A 10,343-nucleotide genomic window follows, 5' to 3' on the forward strand; every position below is an offset into this window, starting at 1 on the left:
TGTGGGGCCTATTGCCTAACCTCATCAACACGCGTAGGTTGTAAAGCTTCCCTGCTCCTGCAGCAAGCCCGGCAGGCACACTGGCTGGAGAAGACTAGATCCAAGTGTATTCAAGTTTGATGCAATGCACTTGCACCCTACTTCTCAGCACTAGGTAGTAATGTCAGGTAGGAAACTGCACATCTCACAGTGCCTGGAGGTTTCCAACCACTTCACAGAGACTGTATTACAGAATGACTTTGCAGGAATCTTACACAGGCAATACTGCCTGATATCATCTGATCAACACTGCATTTCCAAAGCTATTCTGCTGTGTATCCTCTTCCTGTTACCTCTAAAACCACATCCTACTCACAGTCAGCGCAGGCACTGTGCTGTGCTGACACAGCTACTTGTTTTCTGGTTGGCAGCACCAAAACTAACAATTGACAGTGTAAGAGAGGCTCTACAGACTGATAAAATGATGAAGAGACAGAAAGTTTTCTACATTAAGAAAATCTCTGAAATTTTGTTTTAAATTTCACAGCATTTTTCAAGGTGATCTGTAACTTACAGTGGATAAACTGTTGTGAAATCTATAAGCTCTTCCATTTTGAGAAACAGAATTTTGAGAAAGAGAATATAACCCATACAATCCTTTAAAATCCCCATACTACCTCTCTACATCAACCACATCTCTGCTTTTCCCCATGCAATACAAAGTTTATTTTTGACACCACAGCAGTACATTTTATGGTAATAATACGGTAATCCAAATACTAAAACACAGTATAGCAATCAGAGTAAGTGCAAATAATTAGAACCACCTCCACCACATGGAAAATAATCTACTCGGTACCACTGAGCATTTGGAGTTCATTCTCATTCAAATATGCTCTTCTCAGAGACTAATCTCTTAATCAGGCAAATCACCACTGCTGTGAAATATAGCTAGTGGAAAAGAAGCTAACAAATCTTTTATGTATTTTTACTGATATTCTGCTTGAGTGATTTAAAATAGCTATTTAAAATAGCATGCAAAATGTATGAACATTAAAGAAAAGATCTGCTACAATATAGCATGGATTTAGAGCTATCCTTAAACAGTATTTCAGAAACATAGCATAGCAAAGCAAACAAACAAATCAAATTGCTTTTCTAAAGTTAAAAAGTTCATCTAAAAGTTCAACTTAAAGTTCAGAAAAGAAAGATTTTGAATTTGCTTGTATTCAGAGAAAAAACCGGCCATTTAAAACAGAACAAAACCTGTTCTGCTGAAGAGCCAGCTCTTATGTTCGCCATTGCCAGGAGAAGCTACTTACTTAAATACTCAAGATAAATTTTCCCAGCATAAGAAAACATAGCCCTGAACGTGGTGTCTAAGCCACTACACATTTATTGAAATACCTCTGCAATCTTTTCCCCATTTCCATACAAAGAAAAAGTGAAGTTTCTGAATATGTGCGAGGCAACATCTAATGTGGAATAACACTCTGCTATTTTAATATAACTGACTTCTTTTCACTGCTTAATTTGATACATTCTTTTTTTTTTTTTTTTTCCCCTCCCATCCAACCCCTGCTACTGCCATGAGCTCTGTGCAATCCAAGATGTTTTCCTCTAGCTGTGCAAAAGTGACAAATACAATTGTCTTCATTGTCCTGAGTGAAACAAATGTGAACTGATTGAGATCATGGTTTAATAGCTAAGTTAAATAAATCAGTTCTGCTTCTATTTTCTAATTACAAGAGAACTGTTGTTTCTACTTAGATCCAGTAAAATTTCTTCTTAGTGAGAGAAAAAAAAAAAAAAAGCTTCTGAGTACATATTTTATGTAACTAAAAAGGTTGGTGAAACAAAAACCATTGAAGAACTATTAGAGGAATGAGGAAGGGTAGAAAAGAAAGAAAGCTGAAGAAAACATACAACTACATACAGTTGAACTTGGACATGCCATTATATAATTGTTGCTATTATACCACTGTTTACGTTCAACCCATATTTTTCAAGTCGATGGTGAAAGGCTAACATTATGTGCTGATGTTCATTAGATATATAAAATTGGTCTTTCTCAAGAGTAGCAGTATTTTACCCTTTTATCCTAACCAAATAAACCCAGAGTATTAAATTTTAACTGTGCATACTGTTATGACATCTGTCAAACTTTAAAATCCTTCCCCATTAAATGGAGCCCCTAGGGACTGAGACAGAGAGAAATATTCTGAATGTAGCATTAAGAATCCACAATTCCTTTTAAATGTAAAGAAATTAATTGGGAAAAAAAAATTGAGAAAATTGTAGTGCTTTTCAATAGTTGCTTCTGCCTAGGGGAATGGACTGAATAGGGCACTTATGAACTTACTTTTTTCAGTTATACAGGTGATTTGCAGTAAATAATATATGCTCCTGTATTTTGCCCTCTCATTTCCTTTCTAAATTCCTCTAGGTACAATGAGTTTATATATTAAAGTTCCCTAGACTAATAGTCCAGCATTAATTTTTAAAAAGTTCTTCTTGTTTAACTCTATAGGGGAAACCATATCCTGAATGCATTTAAACAGCCAAATCCACTTACACGCAGAGAGATAATGAAGCAGTTTCTCTATTGCTAAGGGTCAGTATAAGCAAAGATAACTACAGGAAAATTCAATTTGTTGAGGAAAGCCAAGATTCTATTTAATTTTACGTAAATGTTTTTGTTACACTGCACAACATTCAGCCAAAAGCAAGCCTGTTTTTTTTTTTTTTTTCCTCTCCAACATGCACCCTTATTCCTCAAGGAGATGTACACGAGTCACTGACGTGTTGCGCTCCGGGAATTCTCTGCACAATCCAGCAACGACTACCATCTGGTAAGATGCCTTCAAATTGTAAGTGATGAGCACCAACGTGAGAGGAACAGTCTCATGAACAATTCCTTGCTTAACATTCTAGAACAGGAAAAGCTTATATGAAACTAATTATCAGTATACAAACCCATCGGTATACAGATCCATCTGTCTACTACCAAACTGCTTTGGTGTCAACTTCACCTTTTGCTTTTTTTTTTTTTTTTTTAATGCATATAAAAATCAGGATCATCTCTAAAATTTTCATAGCTCTAGGATATTTTATTTTTAACATTCTAAATATGCAAAAAATTGCAGAAAGTGGGTACAAATGAATTTAACAGAATGAAGAAATCTGGAAGAAACAGGAGACTGTCTTGTTCAGACATCAGTCTTTTCAGTAGTATTAGAAGTCTGAACATTGCCTGTTACAGCTAACGCTGTTCAGGAATGTTTTAATTCATAGATAACGCATGATCAAAGTTGAATGAAATTGTTCTTCTGCAGTTACTGATGCTCTAAAAATATTAATTTCATAAAATATTCACTAGAAAGTGTTTTAACAAATGTGAATTGACAGACCTGGTAGTTCTTGGAGACTGTCAGGTTCTGTATACATTTTGAAAATTCAAGTATGCTTAGCAAAGCTACATTTCCTCCTTCTCCATCTTATTTCTGGGGAAAACAAATACATTTGAGTGCCACAACAAAAGTACTACTGACAAATATTTACAAAATCGTGATGTAAAAGGTGTTGGATTTCAATAAGAAATGTTAAAACAGCATGCTCAAAGCTGACCTCACCTACTTGCCTAATTCAGTATTTTGTAAAATTCTCTCGGGCATCAGTTCCCTATGAAGCTCAGACAGAAGATTTGCAGGATCAAATAAGAACTATTTGCATTTTTGTGATCATATTTATAGCAGTTGCCGAGACTAAAATCAAGTGTACCATCTCCTAATTTAAAATAAAAACACTTCAGACAATTAGACTGCTAGATTTTACCATCTCAAAAATGTGACAGCTTACCCACTTGCTTTCAGTTCAGAACTCTGCAATTAATGTGCTTTTTATACCGACGTTTTGTAAATAGATACTGAATTTTTCTCAAGTTTTGCCCAATATATTTTAAATATTTTCAAGTATTTGCAGTGACCCCTTCTTTCCCCTTATCCCTTCTCCAAAAGTTTTTGATGGGCATTTATGGAATTTTCTTTATTCCTATAAACAGATCCAGAATTAAGATTCTCTGCATTTCAGCAACCAAATAACTGACTTACAACTTAAGAGAAACTAGCCTACTGCGATATAAGCTCAAAAGAGCTTCAAATGTTTCTAATGTTCGGCATTAAGTACCTGGTTATGCTACCTATTAGGTCAATTTAGGGTTACTTTGTCCACCTATCAAGGAGGACAGAAAAATATCACAGTGAAAATTGAACATGCTGCTTTTCTTTCAGCATGCATCAAATGGTAAAATTAACTAATTGTAAAGACTACTTAAGATCTTCTATCATTCCCAGATATTATTAAATATTGCAGAAGTGTTAGCATTAAATATCCAATTTTGAATTTCATTGTCTTTTTTTGTCTCGAATTTTGTGCAAAACCTATTTGTATTAGGTTTCTCATATTGTCTGCAGTTAAACCTCCTTGGCAACTTGTGTTTATTCAGTAGCAACAGAAAGAGTTTTAACATTGCATGGTATATGGCCTGAATAATTTACCCTCTGATAAACTTACAGAAGTTTATTATCAACCACAGATGTATCAGCAACTGAGCTCAATTCACTCATATGACAGATTAGTGCTCAACAGATTGAGTTCAAGGACTAAAAACAGAGAGCATAAACCTGATGGAAATATGCATGCAACTCCTCATGTGAATATTTAAGTAGATGCAATCTTCTCTTTCCCTACAAACAGCTCAGTACAACTTGGCAATCAATGTATTCTAACTTAGGCAAAAAACTCTTTTGCCTGGATTATGTTTTCAATCCTATTTTCAATCCTATTTTCTTTTAACTCTTGCATCAAACAATCCAAACTCTTGATTTGACGAGTTAAAAAAAAGCCACTGAGACCTTGAAAAAGCTCTCAAGACATTCCATCTGCTTCTTGAATATTTCCAGTATAAAAACATTGTACTAAATCCTAAATGAGAGAATTTGCATTAGCCTTTTTTTGGGTAATGTGGGTGTTTGGGGATAGCACAAAGCACGGCTGACCCACACCATGATAAATGAAGCATCCACCACTGACTGGTGGAAGAGTGCATGCACAGACTTTCCAGCAGCAGATTTTGTGTGTATTTTCAGTCACAGAAAGCTTGTTAGTCTCATTGCTGCCCCAGAAACATATCTACAGAACATGTCCAAAATACAATTTTCTTTCCAAAGGCTTACAGCAACAAAATGGCATGACACACAACCTGGCACAAATCCCAGTGCTGTACTAACTTTTAAGTACCTACTAAATCACAGTGACTACAGACAGCCTCAAAGAAAGTGTCATCAAATTTTTAAACATGCACAAGCAGCAGTTTTCCTTTGCTCTGTTCTCAGAAGTGACAAAGCTATTCCCCTCATTTAACATAAACAAATAGGGTAAAGAAATCAACCTGTGTCTGACATCAAAATGCAGCAGAACTCAGCATGTTTCCAATACATCTATCTAGCTTTTAGTCATAGGTTGTTAGCCAAGCAATGTTGGTCTCACATACAGATGCAGCTATTTTAACATCAGTAGGAAGACATAGTTCATTTTAATACCTTATCTGATATCAAGTGTCCTAAATACAGCAAAGTGCAAACACGGTACACAAGCTGTAACAAATCTTGCAATTTCAACTGGCGGTTTCTGATATTTGCCAGCTACCTATTTAAGATTTGACATCCATAAATTCTATCCCATTTTTTCAAGTTATACATTAGGTGACTCTTTAACTGTATACTTTCCTGAGAGAAAATCTTCTGGAAAGAAAATGATACTGAAAAACAACATTTCTCAATATGAAAGAGAAATCATGCAATGTTTTACTTGGTTTTTAAGAAGCTTTTTATTCACAGCACTCTGATTCTGAATAGAATTCTATCTAGTATGTGATAAAATCAATTTGGCCACAGAATGCAATGAATAAAGAAGGTCAAAGCTGTACACACAACACTGAGTATATTCAGCAGTAATAAAAACCAAAAAGGTAACTAAAAAGAAAGTCATCTCTGGTCTTTTCCTAAAGGCCTCTAAATTAAAAATGCTGCTTCTTAAAATTATTCATTACATCTTTTGTATACTGTTGAAAAGATTCTAGACACTTCAAAAAGCAGTTTTGTTTATACTGTGGAGGCATTACCAAACTAGGCCTTAGGAGAATCAAACAAAAACAAAGCAGAACACATTAATCCAATATTAAAAATAGATTTTAGAAAGCAAAAAAAAAAAAAAAAAAAACCAGTTACTTTTTCTATGCCTGGTTATGCAAATAACTGCTGTGCATACTGAAATAAGCAGTAAGTTTCAAACAGATAGGGAAAATCTAAGTTAGTTTATTGAAACATAGTAAATGCAGATTGTTTGTTTACATGTTACATTTATTTTTGGCCCCCAAAATTACTCTGCAAACTCATATTCCTTGAATCCAGCACTACACTTGCATTTCGATATGAACACAATGGAATTATGTTCTGCATTTTCCCTGCTGGGGGCAATGTGACTCCACTTGTCTTCTACAAATGACCAGAAATAGCACAGAAGCAGAAAAACTCACTGCATTTTGAAATAGAATATCGAGTCACTGAAGTAAAACAGGGGCATTGGCACCAAGAAATGTCTTAATGAAGCTTATCAGGACCTGTAAATGTAGAGTCACTTAAATTGGCTAGAGAAGTCCAAGCAAATGCTTTCAAATTTTTTTGTATTGTTACTCATTTCACAGAACAAAAAGAACAAAAAAAAAAACACCACTCCAATCAGTTTAACTGTCAAACATTTCAGATGTGTTTTATATAAAAAAATATCACAACACAATAAAGCATGTCCTCTAAGTCTTTTGCAAAACTGATGTTTTTCTGAACTCTGTGAGATTGTAAGAGGAAAAAAATACAAAAGCTTAATATGAAATAGATGTAGATATATCAGGAAGAACTAATATAATTAGGCATGTAAACTAACAACAAGAATTAGAACATTTAGAAGCTACATTAGTTACCACAAACCAGAAATAATTCATTAAACAGAAATAATTCAAAAGGATTTTCTGCTTAAATGTTTCATTGCCAGTTCTAGGTTCATTTATTCAAATACATTCAAATAAATGTTTGGTTTTTTTTTTTTTTTAACTCAATAAAGATATTACAACTTTAAATGCTACCTACCGAGAGATACAATCAAATACTTCACTATCTAGATTTAATTTCAAGTAATATCTACGTACTTTTCAGTTCATCCCTTCAATTACTTTCTTATTAATTTATGTTTACATGTATGCATACAACTACTAGAAGACTCATGTCATTCCATTTCTTCTGTGCATTATTCACATCAGAAGTAGGCAGACCTATGCCTTCCCCCACCACCTCCTGTATGCAGGTGATTATAACTCACCAAACTCTAATCTGTCATCTTGAAGTTTTGTCTACTACTAATCTGCCTTCGCTTATTTCTGAAAAAAACTCAGACAGACAAATCCAGCCCATTTGAAAACATATTTCGCAGTTAGGAGGAAAGTAAAGGATTACTATTAAAACAGTCATTAAGTATTCTTTTAAAGGACTGTGGTGCAATGAGCTGCTTCACAATTAGACAAATTTGCCTGAACACCATAAAAACTGAAAACAATCCTTTTTCCTTTAAAGTACTACAAATAAATACAAATATATATGCTACACACATACAGAAGTGTAAGGGATGACATCTTAGAACATTATGCTAAGCTTTCTGCTACTTAACCAGAATTGCTATGTAAAACTTAATTTTTCTGTGTTCCAAATATTTAGCAAGTTAAAAAAAGGATGGTGACCAACAGATGCAAACTTACTTTTAAGTCTACTTAACTAAAGATTACTTTTAATTCTCCTTTTATGGAACACAGACTACCCTCATTTTCACTGCCTTTGCATAGCTAATGGAATACTGTGATGTGCTTGAAGAAAGGGTGCTTTAATCACAACATCATATTACATCTGAACAAGTGGGACAAAACCTTCAATGTGGCAGCATTAGGACCACAGCCTTAAGAAAAGCAGTAATCATATTCCCAGGGACAGTTTACCGCAACACTCAAAGTGAGTTAAAAAATGAGCTTAGTACATGGCAGTGATTTAAAGGAAAAATTAATGATAGCGCTCTTCCTGCACAAAGCAACAGAAGGAAAATAGTTTTGTCCCTCTCAAGAATGGACTTCAAGATAAATTTGAACCTTTAAAAGGTTTGCTTTTGATTAAACGCAGACACCATGCTCCTTGAGTTATCTGTTTCTTGCAGTTTCACTTTTTTTGTGCATAAGATCTCAATGAACAATTTTAAGACAAATGTTTCATATGGTTTTGGATGAGTTCAACTTTCCTGATAAAGCAGGTTCCCTACAATAGGTCACACAGGTAGGAGTTCAGGTGGATCTCTAATATCTCCACAGAAAGAGACTGCAACCTCTCTGGGCAGCCTGTTCCAGTTCTCTGTCACCCTTACTGAAAAGAAGTTCTTCCACATGTTTGTATGGAACTTCCTACATTCAAGTTTTAGGCCATTGCTACTTGTCCTATTACTACACAGCACTGAGAACAGCCCAGACTCAGCCCTTTGTATCCCTTCTCCTTTTTTAGGTATTTAGAGAGGAAATGTGGTTAATGTTTATAATTTTATTCTATTGCCTGCAACTTCTCCTTGCACTAACTCTCTCTCTTCCATGAACTAATATCACTCAGTAGGGTTTACCAGACATTTAACTTCTAACATATCTGAGTCATTTATTTTTGTGCAAGCAGACGCTTGTCATCTTCTCTCCTAGCTTCCAATTAAAACTGCCCGGACCTTCAGAAGCTTACTGCTACAGCAATATTAGGATTCATTATGAGTAAATAGGTGTTATGCACAGTTTTGTCTTTTGTTTGACAAAAGAATGTAGAGTTTTCTGTGTGAAGATGAATGGGTTGAAAGAATACTGGAAAACTAAAAGGAAAGAGTTGATTCAAATGTCCCTTACAAAGTGAGAAGATTCTCTCTCTCATATATTAAATAACTTCCATAGCAGAAATACTTCAAAATAACCAAATGGCTCTAAGGAAAAAAGAGCAGCTAGATTAAGTTGCAAGAAAAGCAAAACTCTGAAAGTGTAGATAGAAATATATAAAGTAGTGAAACACAGAGACAACTTGTGCCAAAGGGCATAGTATGGTTAAAAAAATAAGCTATGTAGAAATCACACCATTGCTGGAAGATAGAGATCTTGTTCTTTTCTCTCTCACCTACTTTTATTGCTCTGCTCACAGTTCAGTCTGTTCCCTAGTATTTGGATAATTGAGTCACTAAGTCTTCATCCTGAGCATATAGAACAAAAAATCACATGGTTCCTTGTTGTAGAGATGCCCTTCTGATCTAGGTGACAGCAGTTAGTACAGCTGGGACTGGGTGGAAACAATACATGAAGGGATAACTCAGAACTGCCTAAGAGAGCTCAGGATAATGCTAGAAGAAACCCTTGGTCACATTAAGCACCAATCAGGATGCTATCATAAGATTTTAGAGAGTTATCTCAGAAAAAGTATAAAGGAAATATGGATACTTGTCAGAACAGAGATGGTAACCAAGTCAAGGGGTCAAAGCCTGGTTTGAGTTCCTCAGCCACTTCTACCTAATGCATTTTTCCTGCCAGGACCAAGACAGCCTGCCTCCAGTAACTGCAGAGCTACAACTAAGTGCTACAATAAGCAGAGAGACGTACAGTGTATGCAAAGGGGAAGTTTGGGCATGTTTCCTCACCAGCATGTACAGGCATGAACTGTATGGACAGCCTGAGAACAGTCCAGCAAAGAATCCAACAGCCAAAGGACCCAGAGCAAAGATAACTGCAACAGGAAGCTTTGCAATATTTTATACTTTGAATCTCCAGCTACATGGAGTTGGCCTAAGTATAGAGGCAAACCTGAGAGAGGCAGCAGTCCCTTGTTCATATGCACCTGCAGTTTTGCAGGAACTGGATTACAGGTCCACTGAGCCATACAAGTTCAACAGAAACTGCACTCTTTAGAGTCCACACGCTATCAATTTGTTTTATAACAACTCCTAAATAAAATTCAATTGATGCTACCCCCTTTCAATAGTTACTGGCTCTGATAATTCATTTCCATACAGAAGTGCTGGTGCACTTGCCTGCCACTGCTGTGATGCAAATCACTCTCTAATCCTAATCATTGCAGGGTAAATGTAACAGAAGAAATCCTTGTTGATCACAGTTCTCCCACCAAAGCTCCATAACCGTGAAGTAAAACCAGTATTTACTACTTAAGAAAGGACTGGGAAGAAAAAAAAAAAAAAAAAAA

The 10,343-nt window shown here is 35.4% G+C and overlaps 1 long non-coding RNA gene across 2 annotated transcripts in view; it reads right to left on the reverse strand.

Annotated features, from left to right (window-relative positions):
* Positions 1–2,730: 2,730 nt before the first annotated feature.
* The window catches only part of LOC122179577, a 38,015-nt gene continuing 30,402 nt past the window's right edge, over positions 2,731–10,343 (reverse strand). Inside the window, exons 1-2 of one of the 2 annotated variants that reach the window (XR_006178755.1) lie at positions 3,390–3,466; positions 2,731–2,909 (exon numbers count right to left, since the gene is read on the reverse strand). This is a non-coding gene — a long non-coding RNA (uncharacterized LOC122179577). Of the gene's footprint in view, positions 2,910–3,389; positions 3,467–10,343 lie in introns of those variants that run through there. The other variant, XR_006178754.1, reaches the window with a different exon arrangement.

The sequence above is a fragment of the Lagopus leucura genome, unplaced genomic scaffold (genome assembly GCF_019238085.1).
Source record: "Lagopus leucura isolate 7727_CA_CO unplaced genomic scaffold, USGS_WTPT01 Super-Scaffold_100004, whole genome shotgun sequence".
Taxonomy (NCBI): domain Eukaryota; kingdom Metazoa; phylum Chordata; class Aves; order Galliformes; family Phasianidae; genus Lagopus; species Lagopus leucura.